The sequence below is a fragment of the Cupressus sempervirens genome, chromosome 1 (genome assembly GCF_028749045.1).
Source record: "Cupressus sempervirens isolate cs-2001-9-10 chromosome 1, ASM2874904v1, whole genome shotgun sequence".
NCBI lineage: Eukaryota > Viridiplantae > Streptophyta > Pinopsida > Cupressales > Cupressaceae > Cupressus > Cupressus sempervirens.
In genome coordinates, this window is record NC_143118.1 from 199,067,578 (window position 1) to 199,083,864 (window position 16,287).

General features: G+C 35.7%; 1 protein-coding gene and 1 pseudogene across 7 annotated transcripts in view; both read right to left on the reverse strand.

Moving 5' to 3' along the window:
• Positions 1–16,287, reverse strand: part of LOC149576807 (calcineurin B-like protein 7) — a 257,938-nt gene that overhangs the window by 156,410 nt on the left and 85,241 nt on the right. The window lies entirely within an intron of this gene.
• On the reverse strand, positions 7,630–9,125 carry LOC149576808 (uncharacterized protein At3g17950-like; annotated as a pseudogene).

Sequence of the window (16,287 nt, forward strand, 5' to 3'; positions counted from 1 at the left end):
TGGTGTCCCTTTATGGTGAGACTTGGGATCCTGGCATTCAGTTATTTGACACATTGGTTCCTATTGTACCGTTTCACCATTTTGAGTTTGGGAAGGTGCATGCCGAGGTACATCGACTGAGGAGTAAAACCGCATTCTTGAGGCGAGTATGGGATCCTGGCATTTGGTTTCTACAAGTACAGTGGATTGCTTGAGGGCAAGCAATCTTTGAGAGGGGAGGCTTTGTAATGTCCCCTTTCTTCTGGGACATTATAATTTTGTGTGGCCAGCTCACTTCTCCTAGATTTCGAGGGTGAAAAGGTTCTTTACAGAGTTCAATTCGAGGATTGGCCTAGACATTTCTAGTTCCAGACCCATCGAAGCAATTTTGGCAGGTTGTCCAGATGCTTACTATTTTTAGTAAGTAATCAGAGCTCAGTATTTTTGGTACCTCAATGTTGGGTTGGAAGCGTCTCGTCGAGAGCTTTCCAACGAGCTATTGCCCGAGCTTCTTCGAGTTCATTTGGTCAGTTATCTTAATGCCTGACGATTATATAGTTTTCTGATTAAGTGGCTATTAAAGTCATTTAACTTGTCACTTTATTTTAAAAAGTTACTATGTTCACTTAAGTGACTAAATGACAAAAAAGGTGCTTTATCCCACATTGCTTGAAAGAGCGTGCATCACATTGGGAAAAGTGATATAGGTACAACAATGCTCCACATGAGGATATATGAAGATTATAATATTCAAAGAAAATATTAATCTGGGAGCTGGAAACAGTTGCTGGTTACTTCTTCTAGCGGGCAAAGCCTTGAAGAAGCTTTTGGAGGTTGGATGCAAACCTAACCTTCTAACAGGTTCAATTTATATTTCCAATCTGACTGTCTTTTCTGTTTATAAGGTTGGATTATTGGGATTGTAGCATGTTATTGTATTGCTGTTGTATAATACAGTTACATTACTGGGCAGTTATTTGTAGTAATCTGCTGGTTTTGTATAAACTTCTGAATATTGGAGAAATAAATTAATCTTTTTTGATTTTACTCATATGCAAATGTGCTGGTTAGAATTCGGTTTAAATTCTGAAATTTATGTTGGATGTTGGTTTACTGTTCGGTTTTAAATCTGCACTTTAAATATTACGGGTTTTTGGGGGAAATATCCGGAAGGGGATATTACAAAACCCCCTTTTTACTTTTGAACTACACAGCAACTTTGAGTCGGTATAGTACAAGTCATTATCTACACTCTTGTCATTGATCATCCTAGATATAACTCGATGTATACTTGTTAGACGACTTTTTTCAGTGGAGGAGGGAATGATGTAAGTGACAATTATGCTATGAATAGTTAAATAAGATTTTTGTTAGTTCATAAAAGATTGTTCCGAAGGGGTTTCAGTTGTGTCATTAATTCGTGATGATTGGAGACTTAACCAACTGTGTCAAGTCTATTTGTATGGAGTCTGGAATAAGAAATGGTGTGGTTAATATTGGAACTATTATAATTTTGTCATTTACGGTGTAATGTGATTTTATGTTATTCATGCTAATGTTGTATTTTACACATCTCTCGCATTAAGCAATCTTGTTAAATCTACATATACTATGCAACCCATCTCAATTCAAGCATCTAACAAAGCACAAAGGGAGAAAGATGACAAGAAAGAAGGAACAGAATCTAAGGGAGGCCAGAAGGAGTTGAAGGCTAGTGGCAAGGAGCCTAACATAGTTGGTGCTCCTACCGTGAAGATTGTTTAACTAGATATGAGTAAGTTTGTCTCTATTGATAAAAATGTTAAGAAGTATCATAAATTCATTAAGAGGACCAAAAGAAGATTGAGGATGTTCTTGTATTTAGCATCAACAAATTGAACAAAGCTTTGATTGAGTTACAAGCTCAAGTCCCCACATTCTTGTATAATAAGATAGAAGCTAGGTGGCATGGTACTTTGAAACAAGATAGAGAATTGATTGGATATGTTTTGGGTCAATTAAAACTGGAGATGTCTATTGAGGAAATTAACGAGATTGTTGGCAAGACTAGACCAGCTATCAAGACCAAGAAATGGTTGACAAGGTTTCTTAATGGTGAGTCTCAATCAGTTCAGGATGAGACAGAGGTGATATTAAAGAAATTTTTGGGTCTAGAGAAGCCAGAAAAGGAAGAAGTGCATGAAGTTGAGAATGACCCAAAACATGATGAGCCATAGATCACTCAAACTGATGAAGGATGTGTAATGTTCTCTACTCATAGTAAATAGATAATGTGTATTTAAACTGGTAGTAATTTTATCAAACAGTTGTCATGCAACCAAATACTAAGCAAAGGTAAGACTGAACTGCCACTTGACTATTTAATGATATTAGTACTTCAAACTTGATAAGTCAACCAATGATACCAAACTCCAATAAATTTGAAATTAGAACTCAAATTCAGGAAAAAACAATGTTAGCATTTTACATTCATGAAAGGGAAAATGATAACCATTAAGTTATTTGCTGAAGGCAAGATTACCACTCCTTAAAATTATTAGATAATGTGCTATATTAGAAAACAAAACAAGTAGATGAGGACAGACCCGTAATAATGGCGGATATCATTCATGGAGTTGCAGTGAGCTATAAGACCCAACCCGTCATCACTTCCAGATGCTTGATCGATCTGTTGTCTACCACTATGACTTTGCTAGTCCAATTTGTATTATTGATGGGAGCTGTAGTGTGCTATGGGAGAGACAAACTTCATGCGGATACCAAGAACAAGGATGTGAAACATCAAGAATACCTCTTGTGATCACTTCCAGTCAATACACCATGTTCTCATAGTTGCCAACTAATAGCACATATCCTGTCCTAGGTTACCATCGATGCCTCTGCTATTCTCAGTATTACTCCTGACAATCAACCTTTGAAAGATAATATTCACATGCAAGATATTTACGTGGAATGAACTTATGCCGGCTTGTACCTGTTAACTATCCCGTGAACCCACTATATAGAACCCTGCTGCCAATGTATAAACTGAGATGATAAGGACTGCACTTCCATTAAACTCCTCAAGATTCTTCGACTTTGGGAATGTCTTCCTTTTGGATTGTCGTCCAACTTTAGCTGGTGTCCTATAGATGCTTCAAAACTTATGCCGACCAATGTCACTTCCTACTGTTCAAAATTTCCAACTTCTTGCCAATTTTCCAAATACCAATAAAATCTCAAATCTGATAGTGCGAAGTGAGATACTAGGTTTACATCTAGCCTCACGTTTTTCCTCAAGGGGTTTCATCCTTAGGAAAATCCAATCACATTCAAGCAACCTTTAGGATTCATAATATAACATATATATTCTTGGTGTTCTTTCCCAAGATGGAGTCTCATATTTATAACCTCGAAGTGAGGGAAAAGTGTTGGAATAAGAGATGTGGGATAAAACACCAATTTCGTCTTCTAGTCACTTAAGTCACTTTATAAAGTGAATGACTTTTAAAACATAAAGTAACTTTATTAAAGAGGGATCAACTAGTCTAGATTTAGCACTTGCTTCCTTTAGCTTGTGTAAGTTGGTTTCCATAGGTGTTGACATAGGTTAACAGTTCCACATTCCGAATATTTTGAGAATATCAACAGTATGCTTCTTTTGATGTAGAAAGATATTCCCAAACTTCTAATGAACTTCCAATCCAAGGAAGTAATGAAGAATCCCTAAGTCCATTTCAAATTCAAAAGTCAATTCTTTCTTACACTGATTAATGAGATGGTCTTCTCCTGTAATCAGAAGATCATCAACATAAAGGATTACAATCAATATGTCACCTTTAATTACTTTAAAGTAAAGATATGGATCAGCATCATTCTTGGTGAATCCAAGACTTTGAAGATATTTATCAATCCTTTTATACCATGCTTGTGGAGCCTGTTTCAGTCCATATAGAGCACTTTTCAATTTATATATATACGAAGCACCATCATGAGTCACAAATCATTATGGTTGTTCCACGTATACTTCTTTCTCAATTGTTCCATTTAGAAAAGTAATCTTCACATCCATCTGATGAATTTTCCAACCTTTAGCTACTGCAATGGCTAATACAGTTCTAAGGTATACCTAGCAAAAAGGTGCAAAAGTTTCTTCAAAGTCGATTCCTTCCTTTTGAGAAAATCCTCTAGCCACAAAACGAGCTTTATGCTTTTCAATGCTACCATCTGCAATATACTTAACTTCGAAGAGCCATTTTGAAGAAACACTGGATTTTCCTTTAGGTCTAAGGACTATATCCCAAATATCATTTTTTAGTATCGACTGATATTCTTCCACCATTGCATCTTTCCAAGATTGATGTTTAAGTGCTTTTGAAGCATTAGAAGGTTCAAAGTTTGGACTCTCACACATGAAGGCATTGTATGTTAATTTTTGAGGTCTTTTGCTTTCTCTAAATATCCTTAAAGGTGCTGCACATTCATCTCATTCCTATATAATTTTTCTTGCCCAAAGTGGCCTTTTAGAATTATTATCAAGACACTTATTGAGTCTCAGGAAGGATCTTAGTTTCATTTGAAGTTTCTTCAAGGTACTCCCTCTGAATCTCAGGAGTAGGAACCTCTTCTAAGCGACAGGATAAGTCATCTATATCTAGTTCATCTGAAATTTTGGCTCTTTTGAAAGCAATATCTTCTTTAAAGATGACATCTCTACTAAGTTCTATTTGTTTATATCCAGGCATTTATATTCTGTACCCTTTTACTATTTCACTAAAACCAATAATTATTCTTTTTCTTCCAGTAGGTTCTAACTTTGTCCTTTTCTCCTTAGGCACATGCACATAGACAGGACATCCAAATATCCTTAAATAGCTAATCTTAGGTTTCATTCCTGAAAATGCTTTTTCAGGAGTTTTGTTGTCCAAATGTGAGTGAGGACATCTATTTTGAATATAGACTATTGTATTAGATACTTCAGCCCAAAATGACATGCTCAAGTTTTGGTCATATATCATAGCCCTAGTAGCTTCTACAATGGTTCTATTTTTCCTTTCATCAACTCCATTTTGTTGAGGATTGTAGGGAACTGTGAACTTCCTCTTAATCCCAGCAAGTTTGCAAAATTCTTTAAATATTTGCAGCCCAAAATGACATGCTCAAGTTTTGGTCATATATCATAGCCCTAGCAGCTTCTACAATGGTTCTATTTTTCCTTTCAACAACTCCATTTTGTTGAGGATTGTAGAGGAACTGTAAACTCCCTTTTAATTCTAGTAAGTTTGCAAAATTCTTTAAATATTTAAAAAGTGTATTCTTTTCCATTATCTATTCTTAGAACTTTACTTTTCTTTTCTGAGGAGTTTTCAGTGATAGTTTTGGATTCTTTAAATTTAGAAAGAATCTCCTTAGATTCTTTGCACTTAAGGAAGTATATCCATGTATTCCTTGAAAAATCATCAACAAATATCACATAGTACAAAAACCCTCTTATGGATGGTGTAGACATGGGTCCACATAGGTCAGAGTGCAGTAGTTCTAACACAACTTTAGTTTGCTTAAACTATGAGGAAACGACTTTTTAGTGTCTTTTCCCAAGGCACGACCTTTATAGAATTCATTGTGAATATGACTTAATTTAGGCATTCCAGTTACCAACTTTTCCATAGATGTTAGAGCACAAAAGTTGATATGACCTAATCTTCTATCCTAGATTTCATTTGAATCTAAAGTCTCATGAACAAGTGCAAGATTTGTCTTAGTGCAAAGCTCATATAATAGCCCTTGTCGTACTCCTATTATTTGAGCCTTCTTTATAGTTGAATTATTTGCCTATGCTAGCAGTTTGCCTTCCATGAAAGCAACTCTATAAGCATCATCTTCAAGTCTTGATATAGATATAAAGTTATTTTTAATACCTGGTACATATAGAACTCCAGAAAGCTGAATAGATTTTCTAGATTTTAATTTGATGGTGCAGGTCGCAATTCCTTTTACGGAATGTGCAAAATCATCCCCAATTGTAACTTCTTCATTTGATTTTATTTGCATGTTGTCTAGGTTATCTTGATATCCAATGATGTGTCTTGAAGATCCACTGTCAACTATCCAAGTGTTGGATTTGGTTGATATTTGACTAGACAAGGCTGAGCAGAAGGCATATTTCTCAAAACCTTGAGTTTTGGCAAATGATGCTTGAAGTTTTGATCAATCAGGACAATTTAGTGCATAACGTTCATATTGATCACATCTGAAACAGTGAATTTTGGACAAGTCTTTCTTCTGTTTTGACTATCCTTTTCCATGGAATTTCTTTTCCTTTTGGTGTTCTTCTTCTTACCCTTCTTATGAGAGCTGGTGTTAAGAATATGAATGTCTTCATCTAGGGTTTTATGTTTTCCTTTAATCATTAATCTCGATTCTTCTTGAAGACAATATGATCTTAATCGATCTAGTTTTGGAATTTTAGATCTTGCACTTATACCTTGTACAAAGGACTCCCAAGAATTTGGTAGTCCTCCTAATGCTATTAGGGATAACTCTTGGTTGTCAATCTCATAACTGACAGAAGATAATTGATCTCTCAATTCTGTGATTCTCATAAAGAAGGCGTTCATTGTTTCTCCTTTATTCATGTTGATATTATTCATTTTGTCTTTTGAGAGCAAGTTTTCTACCAGTGTTATTTACTATGAATGCATTTTAAAGAGCTTTAAACATGTGATATGTTGTTCCATGTTTTGCCACAATAGACACTATGGGCCTGTTTGGCTCGTGGATTAGAGCTGGAATTAGAATATGAAATTCTCAAGATTCTCATATCCACTGTTTGGGTCCACCGAATGGGAATGAGAATTAGAAAAAAGTGGGATCCGGTATCCTTATTTGCCCCCAAAAACAAGGATTCGGTCTTCCACCAAAATAGGTGGAATTGTCCACATTCCCATTTTAATTCCAATTTTACAAAATCGAGCATTACAAATTATTGCAAAAAAAATGTTTTGTCGGGTCTGCAATGGACTAATATTTGGTGCTCGACCACATTTTTGGCCTTGCTCGTTCTTGCCTCTGCACATCTCGCCTCGCCTGGTTCACGCCTTGCTCGTTGCACATCTTGCCTAGTTCATGCCTTGCTCATCTCGGCCTCTGCTCGTCTCGTTCTCTGCTCGTCCCGGCCTCTACTCATTCTCTACAGGTATGGACATTTCTTATCATCAATAGGCAAAATACTTTCAACCTAGGGTTTACTAGGTATGTCGTTCTTGTTCTCTGCTCATTTTCGGAATCATCAATAGGCAAAATATTTTCGGAATCATCTAAGGATCTCTTGTTCTAAAAAAATAGTTGGGTTGTTCCTTTTCTTTTCTGTGTTAAAACTCCATTGTGCAATAAAATCAGTATAACCTTGAATAGTAAATTACCAGCCCAAACCAAATGAACACACTGAGGTAACTTCAAATACGATGGAGCACTTTATTAGTTCTTTGGTAGTAACATATGCTGATATTGTGGACCACTCTGAACTCATAAAAGATTGATGTAAATGTAAACTTCTCCATCACGCTAATGCTGTTGTCTGGAACAAAGTTATCATACTATTTGAGATATGCTTTATCCATCGATCTAGGTCTCTATACTTCACCACAAATGTCAGAAAAACAATATATGCAATCACGATGCTCCAACTGAGCTCCTTCTGGGGACACAATCTGTAAAGCAGCATTCAGTTGGTATGCAAGAAAGCATTGAATCAGATCTACCGCTATGAATGTCAAACTAATCTCTAGATCGAGCGGATTGTGGAGGAAGGATCCTTCCCTCCGAGAACAACAAATTTCTATCTGAGAAAGCTTGCCCTCCTGCAAATTCATCGTACATAACATCAATGTACACTCTTTCCCCCCTATTTTCCAAAACACCTATTCTTCGTTCCACTTCTAAGAATTGTCCAAGTGAGGGATTGGAATTTCTATGAGAGTCATAGCCATCCCTAGTTCTACACAATCTCCACCAGTTCCTAGATCTTTTAGACCTTGTATTCCGGCCACCCCTCCTAGGCTGCTCCGGTTCTTCCGAGGGGTGTTCTTGACCATGAACAATCACTCTTGTAGACAGCCCGACATCATATTTAAGACCCATTAAACTTCCTAGAGTGATGCTCTTGTCATAAAAGAAAGAACCTATTGACTGCAAGGAAAATGTATCGAGGGATTATGAATGTCTCTAACCTGTGTCTAGTTCATTGCCAAAAGCAGAAAAGAAGGATGCCGCAATTCAATATGATTAATCATTTACTAAACGGTACAAGAGAGATATGATCACCAAATGTAAAATAGGAAATCCATTCTGCTCCAATAATCAATGCAAATGTAAAATAGGAAATTCATATTGATCCAATAATCAATGCAAATATTTCATCTAGAGAATGATTACCAAACAAGAAAAGAGCGAAACCTAGAACTTGAAAACAGAAAAGAAAATCTTCATTCTATACCTTGAATATAGAAGGCTAAATTTTGTAATCAGGTCATCCTCAAAAGGAACATGGAAGCATAATTGTAGACAGAAACCATCAATGCCATCATTAACAAGTTAACATCCCTAGCAGGCATGGGGAACTACCCTAAGAATGCATATGCGATCACCAAGTAAACTATACATCTGGGTCACCCTTAATAGCAATAAAAAAAACCATTGCCGAAAATCAATAACAGAGATTCCTCATATGGATCATAACTAATGACCCAGAAATGTAAAGCAAACATAGAATTCTTTATTTTCATCATCATCATTAGCAACCACGCAATGTAACTCATTATCCCCCCTCTAGGTCATTAGCAAAAGCAGCAAAAACAAAAAAACCAATGAGAAGAATCACTAGTTGGGCCATCATACGCCATACCAAAAGAATAAAATACGAATCCTGAAAAGGTTAAGCATCATAAACAGCATTGCAGAAACACTATAAATGTGAGTTCAGAATAGACCCACAAATCAAAAACGAAAATTTGAAAAAGAAAAAGAAAAGCTTAACATCTACATATGGGAAGGTTAAGTTCTTTTACCTCAGTATCTAAATCTGATGAAGAGTAGGATGACAAACTTGGAGAGGCTGCAATCATGGCGTCTATAAGACTCGGCTCTGCAACTCTTTCATTCTCCATCATTTGCAACCTCACTGGAATGCTCAAGTGGATCCAGTTGTTTGCATACAATGGATCTCAAGATGTCATGCAAACATATAGGATTTCTCTACTTCCTGGTCAGTGTTAAATATGTCTGTGACAAGAGTAAGGCCTCTGGTTATCACTCTATATCACATGTATTTGTATGCCTTGGACTGCTAATGTCCCATTGCCTTCTTAATCTAAGGCTGTGCCCGTCTGTAATTATACAAATTGAATATGTACTAATGATCCATAAACAATGGGTTGTTGGGTTTTTGAGATTTGTGCTTGGCTTGTCAAGGGAAGAAAGTAGATCATCGCATTCTTCGAAACGAAGAAAATTTTGTGTACCCAACAAATATGTTGTGGATTTTTCTTATATTTGTTCTTTTACCGTTTATTTTGGGCAAAATGGATGCAATGCGTGTCCTTTTACTTTTCTTTAAGAATATTTTAACTTATTTTTCCCTTAATGTTTTCAAACAATATGGAGGGATACAGAGAGAGAGAGAGAGAGACTGCCAAAAGATTATGTCTACCTCAGATGAAATACTAATGTATCTAACAATGGCAATAAAATTAGCACTACTTTGTCATGTATAGATATCATAAGAAGTAAACCCCATTAATTTTTCTTTACCACATTGGCTGCACGAGTCATCTTAATCAAAATTTACTTTAGTCATTATCATTGACAGAATTCCATAAACAGATCTACAAATACAATTCTCAGGTAGGCGATGCAACCAACAAACTTCAGGCTTTAATTTCCTCTTGAGCATATAAAGCCTTAATCTCTTCTATATCATCATAACTCCCAAGGAAGACTGATGAACGTTCATGAATCTTTGATGGAATAATGTCTAGTGCCTGCCAAATGTTACAGCAAAATGAGAAGACATCTAATACCTTTATCCCTCAATCATATTGTCTAGGGCAACTATTTATAATTTTGTCCTATTATCCTTTGAAAAGTGTAATTAGTTTTGGTTACATTACTAGTGTTCAGTCAATGGAAAACAATGCATACCCGTTTCTTTCCTGTGAAAGACTGCCCCCCTGCCTGCTCCATTAAGAAAGACATTGGAAATACTTCATACAGTACACTGCCCAAACAGAACAGAAAAAAACATGGAGCCTTATGTTTGGGATAAATACTAAATGCGCATTCCCAGCTGAAGTACCTATCACTTTCTCTATTCTGCCACCTATATCTAAAATAACTAACATTTATTTTAGTTTATTAACCTTCTTCCTCCTGCTTCACAAATGAGGTTAAGATTTGGGTTGCAAATATGATTTTGAGCTTTTCCTCTTAACTTCCTTGTTAATATTTTTTTTCAAAAATACATTCTTGAGATTTCCCTTCCAAGCTTCCTATCTTTTAGGAGGCTAATATTTTCAATCAAAATATGTTTATGGAGAGCTTTTCTTAACCTCTTTATGAGCGAGGTTAATGAATTGATTGAAAATACAGAATCAGATTTCAAAAACTCAAGTGTTGGATACATCTAAGTCATGTGAACTGTTTGACAGGATGCCTGATTGTAATGTGGTATAGCAGGCTGTGTTTCCTGCAGCCAACCAGAATGCTACACTTGTCACATTGTCATGACTGCTGTTACTGCAATCTTATAGGGCATTTTGGCGTATTGTATTGTATTGTATTGTATTGCTGCAATATATTTTATATGCTTGAAGAATAGTAGATTTATTTCTTGAAAAGTAATTAGGTGCAATATATTTTAATCCCAGTTCTATTAAAATGTGCAATTGATATTTTCTCCCGCCATTAATCATTTCTTTACATGGGATTAGTTGTATTTTAGTAATTCCACGGATCTAATAAAAAGTTTCTCTACATTGGTTTTAGGGTGTTGATGGATGTACTCAAAGACAAATGTATTCTAGGGCACATTGCTAAGAAGAGACGAGTTATTTGTGCTCTTGTAGTTAGTCTTGCAGCCTTTGCTGCATCAATAGCAGCAGTTGCACAAGAAAGTAGAAGATCAATATGCAAACGCAAAAGAGGCGAGATTCTCTTTTATAAACATATTGTCTATTCAAATGAGATTGATCGTCATGATCAAATTCAAATGAGTAGACAAGCTTTCTTTTATCTAGCAAATATTCTTAGGCAAAAAGGAAGCATCACAAATACCATGTACTTAACTCTAGAAGAACAACTGGTGATGTTTCTCCATACTCTTGGCCATAATCTGAGGAATCGTAAAATTGTTCACAACTTTGGTCACTCAGGAGAGACAATCAGCCGATATTTCCACAAGGTCTTGACAGCAGTGTTGGCACTCCATGAGAATTATCTTTTGCCACCTAGTCCACACACTCCTCCAGAAATTAGCGAGAAAGACCGTTTTGATCCATACTTCAAGGTACATACCCTATTGGTACACTTTTGTTTCCTTGACTCTAAATTCTATTATTGCATGTCCTTTTGATTATAAATTTTCCTAATGTAGGATTGTGTGGGAGCAATCGATGGAACTCATATTCCGATCACTGTTGATGTCGACATGCAAGCTCCATATCGCGACAAAAAAGGAAACTTGTCACAAAATGTTATGGGTGTGTCTTCATTCGATTATAAGTTTCAGTACGTCCTTGCTGGATGGGAAGGGTCAGCTACAGATAGTCGTGTTCTAGCTTCGGCCTTGTCAAGATCCGATCCATTGGCAGTCCCCCCGATATTTCAAATATATTTATATACTAACGCATATGACATTTTTTAATAAAATATATTAATATACCTCATTTTATGTAAGAAAATATTATTTAGTGGATGCTGGATATCCCAATGTACCTGGGTTTCTGGCGCCTTATCATTGCACACATTACCACCTAAAAGAGTTCTCAAGGGCAAACCCAATAAACACTCCACAAGAGTTGTTTAACCACTGGCACTCATCGCTCAGGAATGCAATAGAGCGCACATTTGGCATTTTGAAGCAGCGCTTTCCTATCCTAAGACATGCAACGTCATATCAAATTAGGACCCAAACAAAAATTGTTTTGGCGTGTTGCATACTGCACAACTTCATCACCATAGAAGATGGCATTACTTTTGAAGTTGACATTGAAGAGGAAGATGACCATGAGGGGATAGATGTACCAATACTTGAGACATATGGGATGACTCAACGTGATAGAGATGATTGGGGGACGTTTCGAGATGAAATAGCAAAAAGGATGTGGGATGATTATAGAGCTCCATCTTAGTTGTGAAAGCATAGTATTTAGTACTAGTTGTAAACTCCATTTTATGTTCATGCATCTTGTTACAATAATCAAGACAATCTAATTGTAGCTCTAAATTTGAAAAATCATTTTGAATCATTCCTTCTTTTTTCAAAAATTACATGTGCTAGTAATCAGCAAATTGAAAGAGAAATTCTTGTGTTTTTCCATATCTCAGTTCAATACTCAATACCCTGCTCAGTTAGTATAAATATAGGAGCAACATAGAAGTTTAATATACGAATTACCTTGCAAAGGAATTAAAGTTTTTCATAAGACTGAATGAAACACTGTATTTGATAGCATAGTTCAAGTAGTTTTTCATGCAGCTGTAAGTTGTATTAGTTGTGGAGGTTTCCTTATAAGTTTCTCAAGGGAATGAAATAGAGATGTCGAGGTGCAATTGTCTATGTATGTTTCTGTATCTTTTAAGTTTTGATTTTTGTGGGATTTATGCAATGTTATTTAGCATTTGGACATAATCATCGGTTATTTTGAAAATTCTTCCCTGAATCTCACTTTTTACTGTAGAATCCAAGCGAGTCTGATTCTAGTTGCTAAGCTAGTCAATTCAATTGCTAGTTTTCATTCTAATTTTTGACTCACATGTTATTGAAATAGAAATAAGTTATGTACTTTCAAGGTGACAGAAATGAAATATATGGGCAGTATAACAGACACACCTAAATCTGTCCAGCATCATATGATTTTGCTGCATTCGGGTCTGATGAAGGTTCTGTGGACACAGATGAAGGCATGAGGCCCCTATGCTAGTAGAACACCTTGTAGCATAACATTTGTAGTCTTTCTGAATCCATGTATGCTCTTGAATAACGTGGGGAGACAAATTAATAGCAAAACATAGATGCTAAATACTAAAGAAAATGAGATTCATCTGTTTTTCATTTTAGTTTAAGAAATTTCATTGAGGTAGGGATTTTTATTATGAATATTGTTGGGCACTCAGTGTCCAATACAGCAAGAACAACATATTTAAAAGATAAAAATGCAAGATGCACATACACAACAAGAAACCAGAAAGAATAGACACTTTCTATAATAGGCTACAAAATCCAACAGATTTAGCATCATTTCTCAGCCATCAACCATTTCCATCAATATTAAGAGGTTTTTTACAGAGATTCGCATAGGAATTGGTTTAACTCACAGACATCATTTATGTTATAGGGCATTTCTCCTGAGTTAAAAAAGGCTTACATTGCTAGGAGATGGCTAGTGGCTCAAACCTCCAAAACATGGAGGTTCAAATATTTGAGATATTTCAAGTTTCAACTTTGCAATTAGATAGAGGTTTCTAAAAGGTACGTACTAGAATAGCCCCTGTTAATCCATATCATAATTAGCAATTACAAAACAAAAAATTAGAAAAACCAAAATGTGTAATCTTCTGATTTAAACTAGACTATACTATTTTGGGGAGAAAACTACAAGTGGCTGCTAGACAGGGGTATTGATGGTATGCAACAGAAGCTTAGGGGTATTGATGGTATTGATAGTATTTAGTACTATCTTTATACTAACTGAGCTAAAAATCTAACTGAGCAGAATCTCTGTGATTAAATCAGTCAGATGAAGAAGGAAAACGATAAGCATGATAATATTTAATGAAATGGGTACTCTTAATTTTTGCAGAGATTCATACTTAGAAGTCCTGAACTGATCTGATCTGAGAGGCCCTCGTGCACAATCTGCAAATATGCTAATAAAGTATAGGCAGGACTATATTAATATAGGCTTAAACATAGTAAATTATTGTTTGTAGAGGAAGATGCCATCAATGTTTCTGTGAATGCCCTCGTTAATCAAGGATGAAAGTTGGCGATGACAAAAAATTGAGAGTACCGAGGAAATGGGTTTGTCTTGTACAAGAGAATTGATTTAAAAACTATTGTTTGCTGCTGTCTACAGACATATTTTCATTCACGTTTATGCTTTCCATTTTCATTCATGTTTGATATGGGATATAGAATCTTGGTGAGCTGCTACTCGAGCATATTTCCCCATTGAGTTTTTTTCTGTTCCATCCACCATAGGCTAACTATTTTCTAGTCTAACTTTAGATGTTGCCTCCTTTCAAGTTGTCTATGCATAATTACATTTTCTATCTTCAAATGAGTTTTAAAATATTGTGTTTTACGTGTAATGACTTTCAAGACACTATAATACACATGTTTTTAACTTACCCTCTGCAAATTTACACAATAGTTGATGTCATATACAGCGCTTCTGATGAGCATGGATAATGATGACGTTCAAGTTGCTGAAACACCACCTTCTACGAAAAAGGTATTTTGGAAACCGTGTATGGAACGTAAGCTTTTGGACTTGCTACATGAACAAGTCACACTTGGAAGGAAAGGAGAGGGAGGCTTCAAAAAAGAAGCCTGGATAGCTATTGAAAGAAAGTTTAATGCAGATATGAACATGAGCTTGTCTAAGGACAATTTCAAAAATAAACTAAAAACATGGAAACAAGGTTACAGAATAATGAAGGAGCTCAAAAATACTAATGGTTTTGCGTGGAATGAGTCTACGCAATCTATGGATGCTGATGAAACTGTTTGGGATGAGTTGCTTAAGGTAACATGTCCATTTGAATATTTTAATGTTATTTAATGACTAATTAAGTTATTATTGATAATCAAATGAATAATTCCATATCTTTGACAACATGCAGAGGAAGGAATTTAAAAGTGCGAAAGTGTTTAAAAGGCAATCTTTCCAATACTATAATGACCTTGCCTTGATTCTGGGCAATGATATCACTGAGGGTGCCATTGCCGGCACTGCACAAGAAGCAAAAGGACACAATATGGATGAGACAGTCGATCTTAATGATGATTATCACGAAATTCATACACCTATTGGGGCTGTTGTTGATCTAGATGCGGAAGATACAAGTATTCCAACATCCAATCAGTTTAATACAGCAACTGGGAAACATACTCGTTCAGCATCATCCTCAAGGAGGCCAAAGAGGGTGAAGGCTAGTATGGCTAATTCTATGGACGGGATGTCTCATTCAATCGATAAGCTAAATGAGACCCTCCTCAAGTCCCAAATTATTGAATTGAGTGAAGAGCGTAAGACAAAAGATTTGGAAAAGGTCTATGCTGCACTAAAAGCCACTGGTGAACTGAGTATGGGTACTTTGATTACGGCATTTGACACCTTTGTGGCTGATTCTGATAGAGCCAAAGGGTTCTTGATTATGAATGATGATAAGAAAGCAGAATATGTTCGAATGAAGTTTTTAGGGCTTTAGTTAATATGTTTGACATAGTTATGACAATCGTTTTATAACAGTTGGATGTTGCTTAATTTTGGTGGTTCACATCACATTCGATGGATGTGACCAAGGATTTACAGATTTATAATCGTATGGTTTTATTTCATATAGTCCATATATTTATGTTGACATTGTTAATTATGTTTTGATGATCTGAATATAATCGTATGGTTTTATATATCCATCTATTGTTGGCAATCATTATAGTCATTTCTATCTGCTTTTGAAAGTCTTATTGTTGGAGATCTATTATTCAAGATCTGTTATTCTTCTTACTCATAGAGCTGATTCATTATGGATGCCTCTAAAGAGGAATATTGTGAGCTCAATAAATGCTATTGATAGCACACACGATAAGATCTTAATTGTTGAGGGCAAAACATTTTTACTGTGCAAAAATAGGAATGAAGCTTGGGCAGATTGATTTTTGGACCATCACATGTGCAAAGTGCTAAAACGTATACTAATGTGTTTCCTTACAAGATATTATGAGCTTTTCACATTGATCTTTTTTTCAACCGAACAAACTATGGTGTCAAGATTCTTACTTTTTTATAGTAACTTATCAAAACTGACATAAAAATAATACTAAGGTGC